Source organism: Heloderma suspectum, chromosome 3, assembly GCF_057233095.1.
Source record: "Heloderma suspectum isolate Gila_16-S chromosome 3, 16-S_ref, whole genome shotgun sequence".
NCBI lineage: Eukaryota > Metazoa > Chordata > Lepidosauria > Squamata > Helodermatidae > Heloderma > Heloderma suspectum.
The window spans coordinates 52,633,432-52,655,123 of NC_139460.1; positions in this window are offsets into that span (position 1 = coordinate 52,633,432).

Consider the following 21,692-nt stretch of genomic DNA (forward strand, 5'->3'; position numbering starts at 1 on the left):
CTGTTCTTTTTCTTGTAAATTGCTTCGAGTAACTGAAACGTCGCATATTAACACTTTGTTTCTATTTTAAAAATTCAGGCGGTCTATCACTTTATATGGACTGGAGGGAATAATCGGGTTCTTTTGACTTTGTGGGGTTTTGAAGTCCAAGTACTATCACAAATGCTTTATGGAGCTTGGTCCTGGAAAAGTTTGGTCCCCTGCTCAGCCATAAAGCCCACCAGGCCACTTGGGCATAACCTGCCTCAAAGGATTGTTATAAGTACAGAAGGAGTGAGCCAATGTATGACACCATCAAGCTCTTGGAGGATGGGCTACAAACATGAAAAGTAATATAGGATGTAATATTTGACATTATATATGTGATGCATTATATATGTGACCCAAAAGCTGTCATTGCTGTAGTGGCTATAAAGCTAAAAGGCAATAGGCTAAATATACTGCAAGCAGAAAGAGGACTGGGCTGATTATATTTCATTTGTTTTTGGTATAAATATCAATCATTCTCTGACATATCTTTATGTTCTTGTAATCTTCTTTGTTATCATGGGGGTTTATTTTAATTTTATTTTTGCTTTTATTTTTATTTAGGTTTTTTGTGTGTGTGCTAATTGTATTCCATGTCTTCCCCACTAGGACATTTGGTCTAAAGTGAAACCACACAAAGCAACACTTACAGCACAATCCTACATATATTGTCTACTCAGAAGTAAGCACCATTGCATTCAGTGGGGGTTACTGCCAGGTAAGTGTGTGTAGGATTGCAGCCGTAATTACATTTATATTTTGGGTCCAGAAGAAGTTCAAAGATGCTTAATGCACTGGTCTATTATCAGGAACAGAACTTCCTTAAATTGGAAGACCTACTGTGAATTTTCCATTGATTCTTCACAACCTTCAACAAGATTCTCTAATTATATTTTTCCCCTTTAGGAAACTACAAACTATAGTTTTCACCTTTACCATTAAATACATATTAAAAAATGGAATTTTTCAGGTGGCTGAACTTGAGGGACAAGTAATATCAAGATACTTTGCATCTTCATTAGCTTAGTAAGTACTGTGTCCTCCTTCATGTCTTTCCAGTTACAATGTCAATGAAGTAACACTGGGAAGGGAGGACTCATGGGTGAAGCAGGGCACAACGTGGAGTGCCCCTAATCTGGTAGCAGAATAGAGCTGTAGGGAACTCATGGGCACCAACCATCTAAACTATTCATATGTATTAGGTGGACTGAAGGGAGGTTTCATCTCAAAGTTCTCATGAAGGCTGAGGTTAATGCCATCATGACCAAGGTACTGAAATGGTGGAATTCCTTACATTCCTCTGTGAGTAGGTCTCATAACCCAGGATTGGTGGATCAGACCTCTCCAGTGGAGACTGTGAACTCCCAGGTGGAACAGCCCACCAGTTCCGCATATGAAGAAGCGAAATACACAACTTGAGGAACGTAAGGGCGCAGCTGAGCCTAAGCACAGACATCACTCCTTGTAAATTCTTCACAAGTTCAGCTTATTATGAGGCAGAATTCTGTTCTGTTTGAAATTCTAGCAGTTGTTCTGCTTTGGAATATAAGGCAGGGGTGAGCAGAAAAAGTAGGTATCCAGTTGTTTTGGATTTCAACTCCCAGCATTCCTGATCATTGGCCATGCTGGCAAAGGCTTCTGGGAGTCAAAGTTCAAAACAGCTGGAAATCTACCTTCTGCCCAGACCTGATTTAAGGCCTCAGTTGACCTTTAGCTGTTGTAGAAGCAATATTGCTACCAAACTGTCTTCCATAAGAAAATAGAGCTATGCAGCCATGTATGCCTCTATCATGTCTCCCCTTACTTGCCTCCTTTCTAAGCTGAACAGTCCCAGAAGTTATAACCTTTTCTCATAGGGGAATTGCATCCTCTATTTGAAGGTGTCCTCTATGTGAAGGACTGTCCAGTTCAGTCCTGGCATAAAGACCCAGAAGAACTGCTCCCATCAATACTGAATATCTGGATAGCAGACCAAATAGGCAGGCACACAGATCGTCTGGTCACACTCTTCCACAGCATGGTGAGATGTACTTTATTTGTATCAAAATTATAGTAATTATTTCTTAGTCCAGACCTGTACATGTAAATTGCCTTTTAAAATTTGCAAATTTTATGCAAATGTGTGTCCTTTTTTGTCTTCCATTTTGGTGATGCATTTCCTCTTGTTTTGATGACGTATAAGCGGCCACCCTATCTCCAAGTGACAGGGTTGTGTGGGAGATGAAGACCACAAAATGTATGCATGTGTGGCAGTTTATCTTATAGGCAAGGGAAAGTTTTCTGGCCAGCCTTGGGTGGCGTTAAGAGGAACACATGATAGAAGGTGGAGAAGGGTATAGATGGTGAACCCTCTCTCCTCTTATATGGGATGAGATGTGCATTCATAGCAAGGCAGGTCATGTGGGCCCTGGCACACACCTGCCTTTTCTTGTGTTAAAGAAGGGGTGAGAAGCACACAACCCCCCTCCCAAAATTGGGGATTTTGTTTCTTAAAAATGGTAGGGCTGTGCATGCCCGCCCCCCCAGATCCAACTCGGAAGCTGCTTTGGGGCTTCCAAGGTGGGCCCGATTCAACTCGGGATGATTTGGGGAGGTCCCGACCTGACTTGGCCCCAAACATGAAGCAAGATTTAGATGGCCGAATGCCACTTCAGGGCCTCGATGCCCCTGCGCAAACCCCCAGCTCCTTACCTGGGCCGCCACCGCTGCCTCTTCTGCCACCACCTCCTCTGCTGCCTCCTCCTCCTCCACTGCAGCCACCCCTTCCTCCTCCACCTCTACGTCCTCCTCCTCCACCACCACCACTGCCATCTCCACCACCATCACCACCATTGCCACCGCCGTCATCGCTGCCACCAGCTCCTGAGCCCTGGACGTGTGCCGGCTCTTGTTGCAGGGAGTCACCATTTTTAAAATGGCAACTGGCAACTGCCTGCAACATGAGCTGGTGCATGTCCTGGGCTCAGTAGCTGGTGGCCGCAATGGAGGCGGCAGCGGCGTTGGTGATGGAGGTGGTGGTGGCAATGGCAGTGATAGTGACGACGGTGATGGTTCAGGTAAGGAGCTGGAGGTGCCGGCACAGCTGGGCTGGGGTGCTGACATTCTGAAGCACATTGAAGTACATCTGAGACACCTCCACCCACATCAGGTTGCTTCATACCCCCTCTGCTTCACCTCAGAAGGGGCCCAAAGTGGCCAGAAGCAGCCTGCCTCAACTCGGGCTTCGGTTTGAAGCAGCACACAGCCCTAAAAAACAGCATCTGTAGCCACTATGGAGACCCCAAAAGTCAAATTTACCTTGCAAACAAGCTAATTTTAACCCTGTAGTGCTATAGATGCCATTTTTTGCACCAGTGCATGGGGAAGGGATTGGCCCATAGGAGGGTCCAAGGGGGGCAAAAATGCCCTCCCCCGGCCTCCCACAGTTGCCCACTCATGTGTTGGAGAGAACCACCCACTCATGATTGGTTCATTCATCACAAATTGCATACAATCCCTTGGTGACTGGTGACATAAAATGTACTTTTACTCAGTAGCTATGGAAGTAGCAGTTGAATCCAAAAGGATCTTTAAAAATCTGAGGCCATCTTAAAAGCAGTAAATCATTCTAGTGCAGGCCATTCACTGACGGCAATCATTAAAAACTCATCAGTCAGTTGAAGCAGTTTTGGAGAAGAAAGTTGTTGCCAGCCTTCAGCTCTGCATAGTCAATTTTTCTGCCCTAAAAAAGCATGCTGTTAATATTCCCTCTGTTGGCCCCAGGGACTGGAGTGGCACATCTTGCTGAAAACACATCACACATTACTCTTCTTTCATAAAATAAAGATGTTCCTTCTTTTCTTTGTGTGTTGGGCTCCATGCCTTGTGACCCAGGAATAGAAGTGGCCATTGTAATGCATCATGTTCTCACTTTGCTAGATATTGTTCTACTTGGCATCTGAGCATTTGTCCACCTGATGACATATCCTCTGGATATAATTTATATAGACCCCACACCCAAAGTGGCCAGGCAAAATAAGGAAGCCCAGAACCAAAGCAGACACTTAAGGAAACAAGCATGGGATGCTATCAAAGAGCAGCAGAATATCTCGGAGAAACACCATATGTAATACTCCTTAATCAAAGCAAAAATGTTGAATTGCAGCCATTTCTGCTTGCATTATAATGAATATATTTGCTCTAGGTATGGCAAGATCATTATCATATGTATGCAAATCATGTACTTAGTTTCCTGAACAACTGAGAAAGAAGCTTCAGCTCAGTGGCAGAATACATGCTCTGAATTTATAAAGTCCCAGGATAATGTTCTGACATCTTTTGGGTCTTAGGGTTGAAAAAAATGTCTTCCCAAGTCTCAGAAGGGCCCCAGGTCTTTAGTCATTGTAGAGTACATGGGCCATTAGTCTGCCTCTGGTTAAGACAGCTTCTTGTATCCTATTACAGCTGGTGCAAAATTTCTAGAAAATGTTCCTTTTGTGAGAGACCAGACAAGTACAGTGACAAGAAGTGGTAAAGAACACAATTTGTCATTATGTTCATTACCGATTTGCTAGCTCCAGACCTCATGAGATCAGGAGACAGCAGTCCAGTTCTTGCAAGATCAGACATAGAACTGATGTACAGAGCAAGTATGCAGCAGGAATTGGGTCAGTGCAATGGCAAAGCAAAAGTACCAAACAGCACCAAGTTTTATAATAAGAATCAAGTTCTGCTGTCAAACTGGGGACGTTGGTTGAATCGAGTCAAACCTGAAAGGGGCAAGAGAAGCAATTAAAATACTCAGGGCACAAAGCTGGGGGCAGGGAGGAAATGTCTGATTATGCTTTAGTGACAAATGGCTAAGACAATGAGCTCTTCTGGATGAAGCTTTTTAACCAACTATTGCTTCCAGATGCTTTGCTGGATTAAGATCAGAACTGTACAAAGGGGTTTTGTCCTTTCCTGCCTTTCTGTATCTTCCATTACAAATATTCTAGGTGGCACTGTAGTATAGTGGAACAAAGTGGGATAATGTAAGTACACTGGTGGAGAGTTGCACTTTGTTTCATGATTCCAAAAAAGACTGCATTTTTCCTGACTCCCAGGAAAACCCTGGGAAAATTATCGGAAAGCACAGGAGAAACGCTGAAGGTTGATTCAGGAAAGCACAGGAGAAACACTGAAGTTTACTGGTGCTTCTGAAGCACCAGTAAACTTCTGTGACAGGGGAATGGTGAGTGCACAAGAAAAGCTTTATCTAGAAAAGCTCAAAGGCTGCATGCGGATGTCACCCTGGTTTGGAGGACTGGAACAAGCCCTGTGCTCATGCACTCCTTCCTCCCTTCAGATGTAATAGAACACCTTCAGGTGTGATCAAACGGCAAACCACAGTTTTCTGTTAGATCTGAATAGGGATGTCAGAGAATTCCGCCACAGATCTTGGGGAAGCCGAATGCCAGTGCATTCGGCCCGCCGAAATCTGTGGCGGAACGGCCTGCCCCCCCGCCCCCCCCGTGGATCCCCCCTGGGACGAGACTTACCTGGGGTGGATGTTCCGGGTGGCGGCGGCTACGGCGGCTACAGCAGCGGCGGCTAGTCTTCTGACCAGCTGCCGCCACTGCCATTTGCAGTCTGGAGGGTGTTTTTTTTTTTTACAGGGCCATGATAGGCTACTTAAAGATTTACGTAGCTTATCATGGCTGGGTTAAAAAAAAAAAAAAGCGTACGCAAATGGCGGTGGCAATGGCCGCCACCAGTTGCATTCCTTAATTTTGGCCGTCTTAGTCTACATAAATATTTACGTAGACTATTATGGCGAAAACAAAGGCGAACGCAAATAGCGTAGCGGGCGCTATTTGCATTCCTTTTTGATTTGCCGTTTTAGCCACCATAAATATTTATGTAGGCTAAAATGGCGTATCAAAAAGGGACGCGAATAGCGCCCGCTACGCTATTTGCGTTCCCCTTTGTTTTCGCCGTAATAATCTACATAAATATTTACGTAGACTAAGACGGCCAAAAATTAGGAACGCAAATGGCGGCGGCCATAGCTGCCGCCATTTGTGTACCTAGGTTTTTTGGGGGGGGTTACCCAGAGCCCTCCGCGGCCAGAAATCTGGCTGCAAATGGCTGTGGCCTGGGCCGGGCCTGGCCGGCTGCTCTGAGGAGCCGCTGCGGAGCACAGCTGGCCATCGAGGATTCCAGGGGGAAGGAACGGATCGCCTCCCTCCCATTGAGGATTCCGGGGGGGTGACGGAATGCCTCCCCCCCACCATAAACATAATCAGCGGAAAGGTAAGTGACTTTCGTACATCCCTAGATCTGAACTGATAAACTGATTTGAGCAAGCTCTCTGAATCAGGATTGCAACAACAGTTTGATCAGAGTTTTCTATTCTGATGGCGTGCAAGGGAAACATTACTTTTGTATTCCATTAATTTTCATTATTGAAAGTGTGATTTATTTACTTATTCATTTAAATAAATGGGTGGTTAAAGAAATATAAGTGCATTTGTATACATTTCTCACATTTGTTTTTGTTGGCTTTGGGGGGCAGGGGAAGTTAGGGATGGGAGGATTCCCTACCTGCTGTTCCGCAGGGGAATCCGCCCGTGGGGGGAGGTGATCCATCTCTCCCCCTGGAATACATCCAGGCTGGCTCCGTTCCACATCGATCCTGCGAAGCTGGCCGCCAGCTCCGCATTGCTGGTGAATTTCGTCGATACGGGTGGCCAGAAGCCATTGCTGTGCCGTATCTCTGTATAAGTAGGTCTCTGGATGCAAATGGCATAGTGGGCGCCATTTGCAGCTGTAAAGCTGGTAGATTAACCTAAATGCAGCCATAAATGGCTGCATTTAGGGTAATCTACCAGCTTTACAGCTGCAAATGGCGCCCACTACACCATTTGCGTCAGGAGACTTACTTATACAGAGATGTGGCACGGCAATGGCTGCTGGCTGTATTGACTTTTGCCACTGATGCAGAACACGTGGCAGGCTCTGCAGGATCGACATCGAGAGGGATCCAACCCGGACAGATTCCACTCCTTATTGGAGTCCGTGGCAGAATTTTCCGCCATTCCTAGCGGAAGGGGGCTGGGAGTTGCCATTCCATTTTTCCAGAATGTTCCATATGTTGGGGCATTCCAGAGCATTCTGGGGGGAAATGGTGGCCACCACCCCAAAAATATTCAGTCCCCAACTGCAGCATATTTTTCAGAGGTATACATTTTCAGATGCATTGTTCTTTGGTCTGCAAATCATTTCGCAAATTCGGAAATGCATGAACTTTGATTTCCAGCTGTGTTTGTGTCCATGTTCGAGACTGGGAAGTACAAATTGGATACATTCTGCTCCAAAACAATCTGAAACAAATGTTTTCATACATCCCTATCTCAAGATGAATATAATTGAAGAGAGCTTTTGAGGGAAACCCATAATAAAACCAATGTTTTCAAATGCCTTGTATCTCCATGGCTAAAGATAATTGCCATAGGTGACAGCCTGGCCACTCTGATGTAATTCAAACAAATGAAAGATTGTCATATAGCATGGTTTCCTGAAGAGCCTGAATGGTTTACAAAGAGCCTGGATATGGTGGTGGATAGCGCTGTGCCAAGGGTTTCTCCCACATTTTTTTCGACCATTCTCATTCAATCTGATAGAAAAGAAATGGTTTTCAAAAGGAAATTCAAAGGAGAAGACACTGAAGAGAAATTCCCATGGGTTGGGTTTGGGGTTCTTGCACTTACATTACTTCTGAGGCAGCTGAGGAGTGTGCATGAGTGTCCTGTCTGTCACTGTACAATAATCTCTATGGCAGCCTGTGGCCTCCTCAGCTTCCTGCACTTCAGTTAAAACCAATATGAGGAAGACATCATGAGGCAATTCCTCCTATGGGGCTTTTTCAGTTCAGTTCAGGTGGCCTGGGAGGCTACAGAGCAATGGAAAGGTGTGTAATAGGGAGAGAAAACACACACAGCACCCTCAGACACTTTGCAGTGATTAGGTAAGAGCAGAAATGCCACCAAAAGAAATTCAAAATTTTGCCTAAAAAAAGTGGACGCCTCAACACAGGTGATGCTATTGCCACCTACTGAAGCAGTGCAATAAAACAAAAAACGCATTCTTTAGCACGCATTCTTTTTTTTCGGAAAAAAAGAATGCGTGCTACAACTCCTGCCAATAGTGAGCCCTATCTGTGAGAAACTGCTGGAGAATTTCTCCTCCCCTAGGAGAAATTTGGAGAAATTGTCCCCTCACTTTCTCTGCCTACAGATAGGTTGGAGAATTTTGAGAGGCCCTTTGTGCACAGCTTCTAGTAGTGGACATTAGGAAGACTTCTGCTGCATGGCCTTCAGAGCTGCTCAATTCATAATCCCTCCCCAGCGGCATGGGATTGCTATACAAAGACATGGCAGCCATGTTGTAGCAGGTCCTTGTGAAGAGAGGCAGTTAAAGTAGATTGATAAAGCAGATTAATAGCTCATCTGTTTCATCATGATTGTGTGTAGTTTCTAATTTTGTATATTAAGAGGCTTTATATATCCTTGTAAACCCTTTTCTAGTCCCCCCCCTGACAATCGTCTGACATATGTTTTTCTTTTCACAACCCTTTTCTTCTTAAACAGTGTGCGTCTGTGCATATAAATATGTAGGCTTGCTTCATTCCATGCCTTTCATTTTTTTTCCTCCTTCACTTGATTTTAATATTATTTGAATAGTTTACAGAATGCACAAGCATTTTCCCTATGGGCAATCTGTGTATTTTATGACATTCTCTGAATCTTTATTGTACTCTTTTAATGTTGTAAAATATAGAGCACAAATAATATAGTTTTGCTCTTGATGGTGTTCATTAAATATTATTTTCATTATGAATAAAAGAGCAGTGGGTGTGAGAGCAGGGATTACATTTTTATAAATGTTACATTAATATTTATTGGTATTATGGCTTATTTGTCTTATTTTGATACATTGTTTTTATTCTCCATTATACTATGTGTGGGCCTACATAGGCTGTTCCTACTATAGTAAGTAAATGCATTAAAAATGTAGACCTCAAAACCATAGTTTTGATCACTATGAGTAGGATACAGACTTAGCCATACTTAGAGTAGACTAAGTCAATGGGAATCCCATTTATTTCAGTGGGGCTTCTCTAGATATGACTAAGTCCAGATTTGACTGTGTTCACATTTAATTGTTATTTTTTAAAGATATTTGCATTTGACCTTTAAGTAGGGGTGGACGAAAGTCCCTTACCTGTCCTCAAAGGATGTTCGCGGTGGGGGGGAGGCACTTCGCTGCTCCCCCCGCGAAGTTCAGGCCGGGGGGGGAGGCTTCCCGCCTCGCCCCGGCCGAAAGTCAGGCCAGGGGGGAGGCTTCCCGCCTCGCCCGGCAGCGAACTCGAAAGTTTAAAAAACAAAACAAAACGCCCCCTGATAGGCTATGTGACGATTAACGTAGCCTATCATGGCTAGATCTGCAAAGTCAGCCATGATTGTTGTTGTTGTTGTTCAGTCGTTCAGTCGTGTCCGACTCTTCGTGACCCCATGGACCATAGCACGCCAGGCCTTCCTGTCCTGCGCTCTCTCCCGGAGCGTGCTCAAGTTCATATTCATTGCATCCGTGATGCTATCTAGCCATCTCATCCTCTGCCGTCCCCTTCTCCTTTTGCCTTCAGTCTTTCCCAGCATCAGGGTCTTTTCCAGGGAGTTTTCTCTTCGCATTAGGTGGCCAAAATATTGGAGCTTCAGCTTCATTATCTGTCCTTCCAATGAGCACTCAGGGTTGATTTCCTTTAGGATGGACTGATTTGACCTCCTTGCAGTCCAGGGGACTCGTAAGAGTCTTCTCCAGCACCACAGTTCGAAAGCATCAATTCTTCGGCGCTCAGCCTTCCATATAGTCCAGCTCTCACAGCCATACATTACTACTGGGAAAACCATAGCTTTGATTAGACGGACCTTTGTCGGCAAGGTGATGTCTCTGCTTCTTACTATGCTGTCTAGGTTGGCCATAGCTTTCCTCCCAAGGAGCAAGCGTCTTTTAATTTCATGGCTACAGTCACCATCTGCAGTGATCTTGGAGCCCAAGAAAGTAAAATCTGTCACTGCTTCCATTTCTTCCCCTTCTATATGCCAGGAAGTGATGGGGCCAGATGCCATGAACTTCGTTTTTTTAATGTTGAGTTTCAAACCAGCTTTTGCACTCTCCTCTTTCACCCTCAACAAGAGGCTCTTGAGATCCTCTTCGCTTTCTGCCATTAGGGTGGTATCGTCTGCATATCGGAGGTTGTTGATAATTCTCCCAGCAATCTTAATTCCGACCTCTGATTCATCCAACCCGGCATTTCTCATGATGTACTCTGCATATAAGTTAAATAAGCAGGGTGACAATATGCAGCCTTGTCGTACTCCTTTCCCAATTTTGAACCAATCGGTTGTTCCATGTCTGGTTCTTACTGTTGCTTCTTGATCCTCGTACAGGTTTCTCAGGAGACAGGTAAGGTGGTCTGGTACTCCCATCACTTTAAGAATTTGCCACAGTTTGTTGTGATCCACACAATCAAAGGCTTTAGCGTAGTCAATGAAGCAGAAATAGACACTTTTCTGGAATTCTCTTGCTTTCTCCATGATGCAGCGAATGTTGGCGATTTGATCTCTAGTTCCTCTGCCTCTTCGAAACCCAGCTTGTACTTCCGGTAGTTCTCGGTTCACATACTGCTGAAGCCTAGCTTGTAGGATTTTGAGCATCACCTTGCTGGCATGTGAAATGAGCGCAATTGTGCGGTAGTTTGAACACTCTTTGGCGTTGCCCTTCTTTGGAATTGGAATGTAAACTGACCTTTTCCAGTCTTGTGGCCACTGTTGAGTGTTCCAGATTTGTTGGCATATTGAATGCAGCACTTTAACAGCATCATCTTTTAGGATTTTAAATAGCTCAGCTGGAATACTGTCATCTCTGCTAGCTTTGTTGTTACTAATGCTTCCTAAGGCCCACTTGACTTCACTCTCGAGGATGTCCGGCTCAAGTTCAGTGACCGCACTATCATGGCTATCAGGGACATTCAGATCTTTCCTGTATAGTTCTTCTGTGTATTCTTGCCACCTCTTCTTAATCTCATCTGCTTCTGTTAGGTCCCTGCCTTCTTTGTCCTTTATCATGCCCGTCTTTGCACAAAACGTTCCCTTGAGATCTCCTATTTTCTTGAAGAGATCTCTAGTCTTTCCCATTCTGTTGTTTTCCTCGATTTCTTTGCATTGTTCATTTAAGAAGGCCTTCTTGTCTCTCCTTGCTATTCTCTGGAACTCTGCATTCAGTTGGGTATATCTTCCCCTTTCTCCCTTGCTTTTCGCTTCCCGTCTTTCGTGAGCTTCTTGTAAAGCCTCGTCAGACAGCCACTTTGCTTTCTTGCATTTCTTTTTCTTTGGGATGGATTGAGTTGCTGCCTCCTGAACAATGTTACGGACCTCCGTCCATAGTTCCTCAGGCACTCTGTCTATCAGGTCTAATCCCTGAAATCTATTCCTCACCTCCACTGTATATTCATCAGGGATATGATTTAGGTCATACCTGAATGGTTTAGTGGTTTTCCCGACGTTCTTCGATTTCAGCCGAAATTTTGCAAGAAGCCGCTCATGATCTGAGCCACAGTCAGCTCCAGGTCTTGTTTTGACTGACTGTATGGAGCTTCTCCATCTTTGGCTGCAAAGGACATAATCAATCTGATTTCGATATTGACCATCTGGTGACGTCCATGTGTAGAGTCGCCTCTTGTGCTGTTGGAAAAGAGTGTTTGCTATGATCAGCATGTTCTCTTGGCAAAACTCTATTAGCTTTTGTCCTGCTTCATTTTGTACACCAAGGCCATGCCTGCCTGTTATCCCAGTGATTTCTTGACTTCCTACTTTAGCATTCCAATCCCCTATGATGAAGAGGACATCTTTTTTTGGTGTTAGTTCTAGAAGGTGTTGTAGGTCTTCATAGAACCGATCAACCTCAGCTTCTTTGGCCTCAGTGGTTGGGGCATAGACTTGAATTACTGTGATGTTGAATGGTTTGCCTTGGATTCGTACTGAGATCATTCTATCATTTTTAAGATTGTACCCCAGTACTGCTTTTCCCACCCTTTTGTTGACTATGAGTGCTACTCCATTTCTTCTAAGGGATTCTTGCCCACAATAGTAGATATGATGGTCACCTGAATTAAATTTGCCCATGCCTGTCCATTTTAGTTCGCTGATTCCCAAGATGTCGATGTTCAATCTTGCCATCTCATGTTTGACCACCTCCAGCTTACCTTGATTCATTGATCTGACATTCCAGGTTCCTAAACAATATTGTTCTTGACAGCATCGGATTTTCTTTTCACCACCAGACACATCCACAGCTGAGTGTCCTTTCGGCTTTGGCCCAGCCGCTTCAGTCTTTCTGGTGCTACTTGGAAATACCCTCTGCTCTTCCCCAGTAGCATATTGGACACCTTCCGACCTGAGGGGCTCATCTTCCGGCGTCATATCTTTTAGCCTTGTGATACGTTCCATGGGGTTTTCTTGGCAAGAATACTGGAGTGGGTTGCCATTTCCTTCTCCAGTGGACCACATTTTGTCAGAACTCTCTGCCATGACCTGTCTGTCTTGGGTGGCCCTGCACGGCATAGCTTATGGCTTCACTGAGTTACGCAAGCCCCTTCGCCACTGCGTCAATCGTCACGTAGCCTATCACGGGTGACTTAAAAAAAAAAAAAGCGCTTACGCTAATGGCGGCCCCCATAGGGAGCCTCCATTCGCATTCCTTATTTGGTCGCTGTAGTCTACATAAATCTTTACGTAGACTACAGCAACTAAATTAGGAATGGGAATGGCGGCTCCCTATGGGGGCCGCCATTATCCGTACGCGCTTTTTTTTTTTAAAGTCACCCGTGATAGGCTACTTGACGATTGACGTAGCCTATCACGGCTGACTTTGCAAATCTAGCCATGATAGGCTACGTTAAACGTCATGTAGCCTATCAGGGGGCGTTTTTTTTTTCTTTTATTGCAATGGCGGCGGCGGCATTTAAAAATAAAAGGAGGTTAAAAAAAAGATTTATGTAGGCTAAAACGGTGAATGAAAAAGGGACGCAAATAGCGCCCGCTACGCTATTCGCGTTCCCCTTTGTTTTCGCCGTAATAATCTACGTAAATATTTACGTAGACTAAGACGGCCAAAAATTAGGAACGCAAATGGCGGCGGCCATAGCTGCCGCCATTTGTGTACCTAGGTTTTTTGGGGGGGGTTACCCAGAGCCCTCCGCGGCCAGAAATCTGTCTGCAGATGGCTGTGGCCTGGGCCGGGCCTGGCCGGCTGCTTCGCGGAGCTGCTGCGGAGAACAACCGGCTGTTCGAGGATTCCAGGGGGAGGAATGGCGTGCCTCCCCCGCAGCCAGGATTCCAGGGGGAGGGACGGAATGCCTCCCCCCCACCATCAACATAATCTGCGAAAGGTAAGTCACTTTCGTACATCCCTAGAAAAATTATAGCTCTTTGCTTTGACAGATTTTCTTGAAAATAGCAGACCTTACCTGTAGCTAGCAAAAAAACCCCTACTAGACCAAACATTGTGAAATTTAGCAGGTTCAGTCAACTCCATATGGGATGCGAGGTCTCAAAATTCTATGTATTTATCATAGGTACATTGGAGAAATCCACCATGGACTCCAGTGAGGTCGGATTCTTTAGAATCCAGCCCCCCGGAGTCCATGGCAGAACGGCCTCCGCCCCTCCCACCCTCTGAAATCCCCCCCGGGATGGACCTACCTGGCAGCGGATGTGGCAGCAGCAGATGCAGTGTTGGCAGTGGCAGATGCAGTTGCGGATGAGGGGGCAGCTCCGGCTTGTCTTCCGGCCACTGTGGCTGCAAATGGCAGCCGTCGTTGTGGCCACCATTTGCATTGCTGCCTTTCGCCGTGATAGGCTACGTAAATACTTAGGTAGCCTATCACGGCAAAGAGCAGGGGCACAAATGGCAGCTGCTATGCCATTTGTGCCCCTGCTCTTTGCCGTGATAAGCTACGTAAGTATTTACATAGCCTATCATGGCAAAAGGCAGCCATGCAAATGTTGTAGTGGCTGACATTTGCGTCCCTGCCTTTTGCCATGATAGACTACGCAAATACTTACGTAGCCTATCACGGCTTGGCAGGGACACAAGTGGCGGTTGGCATAGCGGCTGCCATTTGTGGCTGCAGCAGCCTGGCAGCGGCAGGAATCTGGCTGTGGGCAGCACTGGCTGGTGGCTCCACAGAGTCGCCATGGAGCAGATCCAGCCAGGGAGGATTCCAAGGGGAGGGATGGAGCACCTCCCCCCCACCATGGATGCCCTGGATTGGAACGGTAAGTACATTTTGTACAACCCTAATATCATAAAAAACTAATGACATTATAGCTTTTTCTGTTTTCCAGTGCAAGTCAACGGGAAGATGTAACATCCAAATAATTTGGATGTCCAAACTTTGCTTTGGATCTGGAGTCCAAAGTGGGCCAGGTTGGGTTCAAATTGGTCCTAAGCAGGTCAGGGCAAATTTGGAAGTTCCAAATTGGCTTCCAAAGTGGTTTGGATGGTCTGTTCACAGCCCTTATTTTTGCACATGTGAATTTGCACAAATTTGGAAACAAACAAAAAAAATCATCAAATTACATTCATGGGTGATGGCAGAATGAAAGGCTCCTGACAAGTTAGGGATGTACGAAAGTCACTTACCTTTTCACAGCTTGGATTTGTGGGGGGGGGAGGTGCTCCATCCCTCCCCCCCGGAATCCTCCCTGGGCCAGCTCTGCTCTGCGGTGGCTCCGCAGAACCGCCGGCCAGGGCCGTCCACAGCCGGAGTTCCGGCTGCAGACAGGCTGCTGCAGATGCAAATGGCAGCCGCCATAGCGGCCACCATTTGCAATCAGCGAAGCTGCCGTGATAGGCTATGTAAGTATTTATGTAGCCTATCACAGCAAGCCAAAAAAAAACAACAGTGTACAGAAATGGCGACGGCTACGGCAGCCGCCATTTGCGTTCCCTATTTTTAGCCATTTTAGCCTATGTAAATATTTATGTAGGCTATTACGGTGAAAAAAAGGGGAACACAAATAGAGTAGTGGGCACTATTTGCGTTCCTTCCCCCCCCCCCCCGCCATAATAGCTTACATCAATATTGACGTAGGCTAAAACAGCAGAAAAAAAGAACGCAAATGGCTCCCACTACGCTATTTGCGTTCCCCTTTTTTTTGCCGTAATAGCCTACATAAATATTTACATAGGCCAAAAAGCTAAAAATAGAGAACGCAAATGGCAGCCGCCATAGCTGCCGCCATTTGTGTATGCTGTTTGGTTTTTTTGGGGGGGTTGGCTTGCCGTGATAGGCTATGTAAATACTTACATAGCCTATCATGGCTATGATGAAGAAGCGAATGGCGGCCGCAGGGTGGCCGCCATTCATACGTCAGTGTGGACGGCAGCAGGTAAGTACTCCGTTTCACGCGCCTTTCATGGGTTGGGGGGGAAGGGGGCTTTGTTCCACCATGGATTTCGGGGGGCCGAAGGCATTGGCATTCAGCCTCACTGAGATCCATGGTGGAATTCTCTGACATCCCTATGTGAAACACAGATGGAATTGATTTTAAACAATCCCTACATCCCTATGATTAAGGATGTACGAAAGTCACTTACCGTTTTGCGGATCTGCTTTGCAGTAGGGATGGCGGAGAATTTCTCCCCGAATCTTTGGGGGGCCAAGCGCCAACGCATTCAGCCCCCCGAAATCGGCAGTGAAATTCTCCGCCCCCCCGCACCCCCCCACCAGGATGGGACTTACCTTTGGCAAATGTCCCTCCCGGCGGCGGGTCCCGGCGGCAGTTTGGCGGCAGTTCGTCGCAGGCGGAGGTGGCGGCCGGTCTCCCGACCGGCTGCCGCCACCGCCATTGCAAAAAAAAAAAACTAAAGTAAAAAAAAAACACACACACCCGTGCATAGGCTACGTAACGATTTATGTAGCCTATCATGGCTAGATTTCCAAAGTCAGCCGTGTTAGGCTACGTAAATTGTCACGTAGCCTATCACGGGTGACTTTGAAAAAAAAAAAAAGCGCGTAGCAAATGGCGGCTATTTGCGTTGCCCTTATTTTCGCCATAGTCTATGTAAATCTTTACATAGACTAGACGTGCCAAAATAAGGAACGCAAATGGCGGCACCCATGGGCCGCTGCCATTTGCGTACGTGCTTTTTTTTTTTTTCCAAAGTCACCCGTGATAGGCTACGTGACGATTTATGTAGCCTATCACAGCTGACTTTGGAAATCTAGCCATGATAGGCTACGTAAATTGTCACGTAGCCTATCACAGGGCCTTTTTTTTTTTTTTTACTTTTTGTTTCATGGCTGGGGAGATGGGGCGCTTCTCCCCGGCCTGAATTTCGGCTGAGTGAGGCAGGAAGCCTCCCCACCTTTGCTTGAATTTCGGGGGGGGAAAGCGAAGCGCCTCCCCCCCACCGTGAAGCCAAGCTGCGAAAGGGTAAGTGACTTTCGTACATCCCTACTTTGCAGTGGGGTGGGAGGCACTCTGTCCCTCCTCCAGGAATCCTTGACGGGGGAGAGGTGCTCCATCCCTCCCCCCAGAGTCCTGCCTGATGGGCTCCACACCACAGGGATTCCGCGGAGCCGCCGGCCAGCTCCGCCCGCCGCCGGACATCAGCCGCTGGGCAGCAGGGACGCAAATGGCGGCAGCCATAGCCACCGCCGTTTGCGTCCCCGTACTTAACCATGATAGGCTACGTAAATATTTATGTAGCCTATCATGGCAAAGTAAAAAAACAAAACACATACACAAATGGTGGCCGCTACAGTGGCCACCATTTGCATTTGCTATTTTTTGCCGTTCTAGCCTACATAAATATTTATGTAGGCTAGAACAGTGAAAAATAGCAAACGCAAATGGCAGCTGCCATAGCCGCCGCCATTTGCGTAAGCTGCGCCCGGCCACTGCCATCCAGGAGACCTGCCGCCGCTTCCACTGCCGCACCCACCACACCCGCCGCCGCACCCGCCGCTGCCGCTGTCACCACCTCCGAATCCACCGCTGCACCCGCCGCCACCGAATCCACCGCCACCAGAGCCACCGCCACCACCGCCGAATCCACTGCATCCACCCCAGGTAAGTGCAGTCCCAGGGGTTTCCACGGGGGGCGTGAGGCAGGAGGCCATTCCGCCATGGATTCCAGGGGGCCGGATTCTATAGAATCCGGCCTCACTGGAATCCATGGCGGAATTCTCCGCCATCTCTACCTACAATGAGCAGCCAATCTAGTGTATGACGAACTGATTTGGCATGCAGTTAATTAGCAGAAATGTCATTTACTGCATTAGTATACCACCCTTCCTCCAAGGAGCTCAGGGTGTCCTATATGGTCCCACCCCTACATTTTGTTCTCCTAACAACCTTGTGAGGTAGGTCAGGCTGAGAAGGTATAACTGGCCCAAGGTCAGCCAGTGAGTATCATGGCTGAGTGAGGATTTAAAGTTGGGCCTCCCCAGTCTTAGTCGAATGATCTAACGATTACTACACTGACCCTCTGTGGTCAGGCACAAATCTTATGTGTGCATGAACAAATGATATTTCTGCTGGTGGTACAGCTAGGTGTGGAGAGGGTGCCCCCATGTATGTTGGCAACTGCATCACCAGATGGTGCAGGAGAGATTTGAACTCAATGGAAGCCAATAGTCAGTGTAAGTCATCTCAACCCTTGTCTGGAGAGGAAGGCTATAAACAGAGTAAATAAATAAGTATCTTCATTTTTTTTTCATTATCATGTTGATAAACAAGGTGGGGGGGGAGAGAAAACAATAATATCATGGACACCATCATCCTGTACAAGCACATGTCTTCTGTGTTTGCCCAAGCCATTCACCAGATAATAGAGTCATGGGAGCAGATCTATACCTCGATGATGCACAGCTTCTGTGTTTCCATATATACAATCAGCAGCAGCACAATGAGGTAGAAGACCATAAAAACAGCATGAGATCCCCGTAATGAGACTATGATGTGGGAATGCAGTCAATCAGCACTATGCACAGATGCTGCTGCAGACTGGTGGTGTCCAAAACCACCCATTCATTCAGAAAGAGTTACATGGAACATCTCAAAACACCCGCAGTGCACTGATGGAGATGATTGAAAAGTGACATGTTCTTTGTACACTTCAGCAAACTAATAAATCCTGCTCTGGTAAAGCATCTAATTTCCACTTAAGAGTGAAGCTTCTAAGAAAAAAGTTTTTGATCTCATCACAAGCTAAAAAGATCAGGAAGATAGTTACTAAGAGGAGAGCTAATGCAAAGTATATGAAGGGCCTTTATATAATCTGGAGCTCATTTGGGTTTGGGAATTTGCCCATGCTTGGTCAGTCAAGCTCAGGGATTGCTTGTGTCCCACAGGCTGTGCAGTATCCCTGGGTTGCCTACAGTTCCCTGGACTGGAGCCCTAAAACCTACGCAAGTTGTGGAGGGGGTGTTGCATAGTTCTGCATTACTTGGACAAAAATAGATGGATATGTCCATAGCAATTGAACAGAAGACAATGTGGTAAGGAGGTGTGGTCAAATTATGAGTCAATGTAGAAGTCTTGACAGGGAGAGGCTTCTTGTTTGTTTGTTTGTTTCTCCATGTTCACCAAATTGTGCTGAGGGGACATGATCCAGCACTGTTTCTAGCCTTTCCTTCTTCCTCCTGCTATGGTTGCAGACAACCACAGACTGAGATGTGTCAGTTGCAAATCTCCTCATGTCATTGCAACACCCTATTTCAGATGGCTTGCTTTCTGGCCCAGTGGTTTCATTTCCAAACTTTCAAACCACCCCTTCCTTCTTTCTTTCTTCTTCTTGTGCTTGGCTTAATAGGATATTTTGTTGTTGTTATGTCCAAAACTCAGATCAACCTGTGGCTTGCAATCCTAGTTTGGGGGACTCACTCAAACCACAGTTTATCAGTTCTGGTATAACAGCAAACTGTGGTTTGTTCAGTTGTAAAAGTGTTCTATTAAGCTGAGTGCATGAAGGAGCACATGAATCCTCCAAACCATGATGATGTTTGAATGCAGCCATTGTCTTAGCTACTTGTCAGTAAAGCACAATCAGATAGGGATGTATGAAATGACTTACCTGTTTTGTTTCGTGACATCCACGGTGGGGGGGAGGCGCTCCGTCCCTCCCCCTGAAATCCTTGCTGGCCAGCTCCGGTCTGTGGCGACTCTGCAGAGCTGCCAGCCGGGGCCACCCACAGCAACATCTGGCCACTGCTGAGCTGCACAGCGATGCAAATGGCGGCCACTGTAGCCACTGCCATTTGCGTCCCTTTTTTTCGCTATGATAGACTATGTAAATATTTACGTAGCCTATCACGGATAAAAAAAGGGAACGCAAATGGCGGCTATGGCAGCTGCCATTTGCATTCCCTTTTTTTTTCCTGTGATAGGCAAGGAAATATTTATGTAGCCTATCACAGCCTCCGTAGGGACACAACTGGCATCCCGTGATAGGCTAGTATTTACGTAGCCTATCACAGAAAAAATCGTGAAGCGAATGGCGGCTGCACACGTGGCTGCCATTCGCAAAGCAGCACGAACTGCACCAGGTAGGTGCTCCATTTCACGCGCCTTTTGCGGGGTGGTGGGGTGGGGGAGCTTTGTTCTGCCATGGATTTCAGGGGGCTGAATGCACATCAGACCTTTTCTTCCTGCATCCAGCTTGGCTCAACTAACCACCCAGTTCTGACAAACCTTCATCAGTTCCATACATTTTGCTTTGGTACTGACCCTCTGTTCCCATTCTGCTGCATACTGGCCTGACAATCCTGACTCCATATGACATTTTGAGATGGTTGGTTATGTTCTTTACCTTTTTCTATCATTTCACTTGCCAGTCAAAAGAGGAACTTTGTCAGTAAATGTTGTACTAGCCATGGAGTAGTAGAAAAATATCTTACCCAGAGGCAGACTAATGGCCCATGTAACATATTGTGCTCAAGAAAAGGAAGTATCTGCCACTGATCAGCAGATCTAGTGTGAACATCCTAATTCATGAATACTCCAGCTGTTCTGGGAGCAATGCTGTCAAAATCTTTAAAGTTTCTCTGAAGAAAGGAAGGGAACATTTTATACCTACTAGGTAGACCTACAGTCCATCCTTAGCTGAGGGGAAAGTAGCATGGAATTGTTCAAATCCTGCTTTGGCAACAGTCTACTGAACCAGGTAAACCTACCTTCTACATTTAGCTGTGAAAAATAGACTTTCCACATCTGCCATCTGGCCATGCCAATGGATAACACTACCTTCTGCTTGTGCTTTCTAGAGCTTGCAAATGAGCTGTTTCAACCAAAGCTTACCCACATGGTAAAAAAAGGACAGTCCAGGACTCCTTTGACACCCTGTAATTTGGATGAGTGCAGTTTAATCCTTTAATGAAGAACCATTGGAGGTCCAGTCTAGTGTCAGCAGATGCAGTAATTCCAGATCCAATGATGTATATAGAGTTGCTGCAGTTCAAAAGCTTATAATTAGACGTTAGGACTGAGCTGTTAATTCTTCAAGCTGTTGCCTCTTTTTGTGCCAGCCTCTACCTCTCAGTGCTTCATATAGAACCATATGAAAACAAGAATTCCCATCACACACAGGTTTGTTTGTTTGAATGCAATGATTTACAGGTGGCATTTAGCCCATCCTGGGTAGAGCTTCCCTTCCCTTCCCTTCCCTTCCCTTCCCTTCCCTTCCCTTCCCTTCCCTTCCCTTCCCTTCCCTTCCCTTCCCATCCTATCTATCTATCTATCTATCTATCTATCTATCTATCTATCTATCTATCTATCTATTTATCTATCATCTATCTAGCTATCTATCTAAAATCAGGGTTCTATCCTGATTTCAGTGTCTGCAACCGGACTTTGCTGCCCACAGCAACCCTTCCAGTTAGAGGACACTGCTGAATGGAATGAGCTGAGGTGTGTGTCGGGGGAAGGGGGCCCCTGAAAATAAGTGGAAACACCTTCTGTGAGCAATGCCCTTTAATCCACGGAAGGCAGATCCTGGATCTAACCCTCAATGTATATGGCATATAAGATTAGACAATGGAAATACACAGTTACACAAATTGTCCATACACACACACACACACAATGGAACTAAGCAATGTCTGAAGCCCCAAAGTTTAGGGCATGGAATTATTAAGATGAAATTGTAGTTTGATACTGATATACCAAAACAGTATTCAAAGCAAGAAGTATAGTACAATTAAGGAATCTCTGTGAACACAACAGAATAGCTGATTATAATGATTTCTATCTTCTTAACCTTCTTTTTATTCCTAAATTATACTGCCTGGTATCAGCATCCTAAAGATTCAAAAAATATGCAAGAAGAACATTGGGGAGTCTCTGGCAGCATAGTGATCCAGAGAGACAGGACTGAGGAAGATAAATCATTTTATGCAATTTAGCACATCACTACTGACAGTATCCACCAGCTTTCAAAGGAAGAGGCCATAGCTCAGTGGTGGTAGAGCAGCTGCTTTGCATGCAGAAGGTCCCAGGTTTGATCCCCAGCATCCTCAGGGTGGGCTAGGAAAGAATCCTGACTGAAAACCTTGAGAGCTGCTGCCAGTCAGTGTCAAC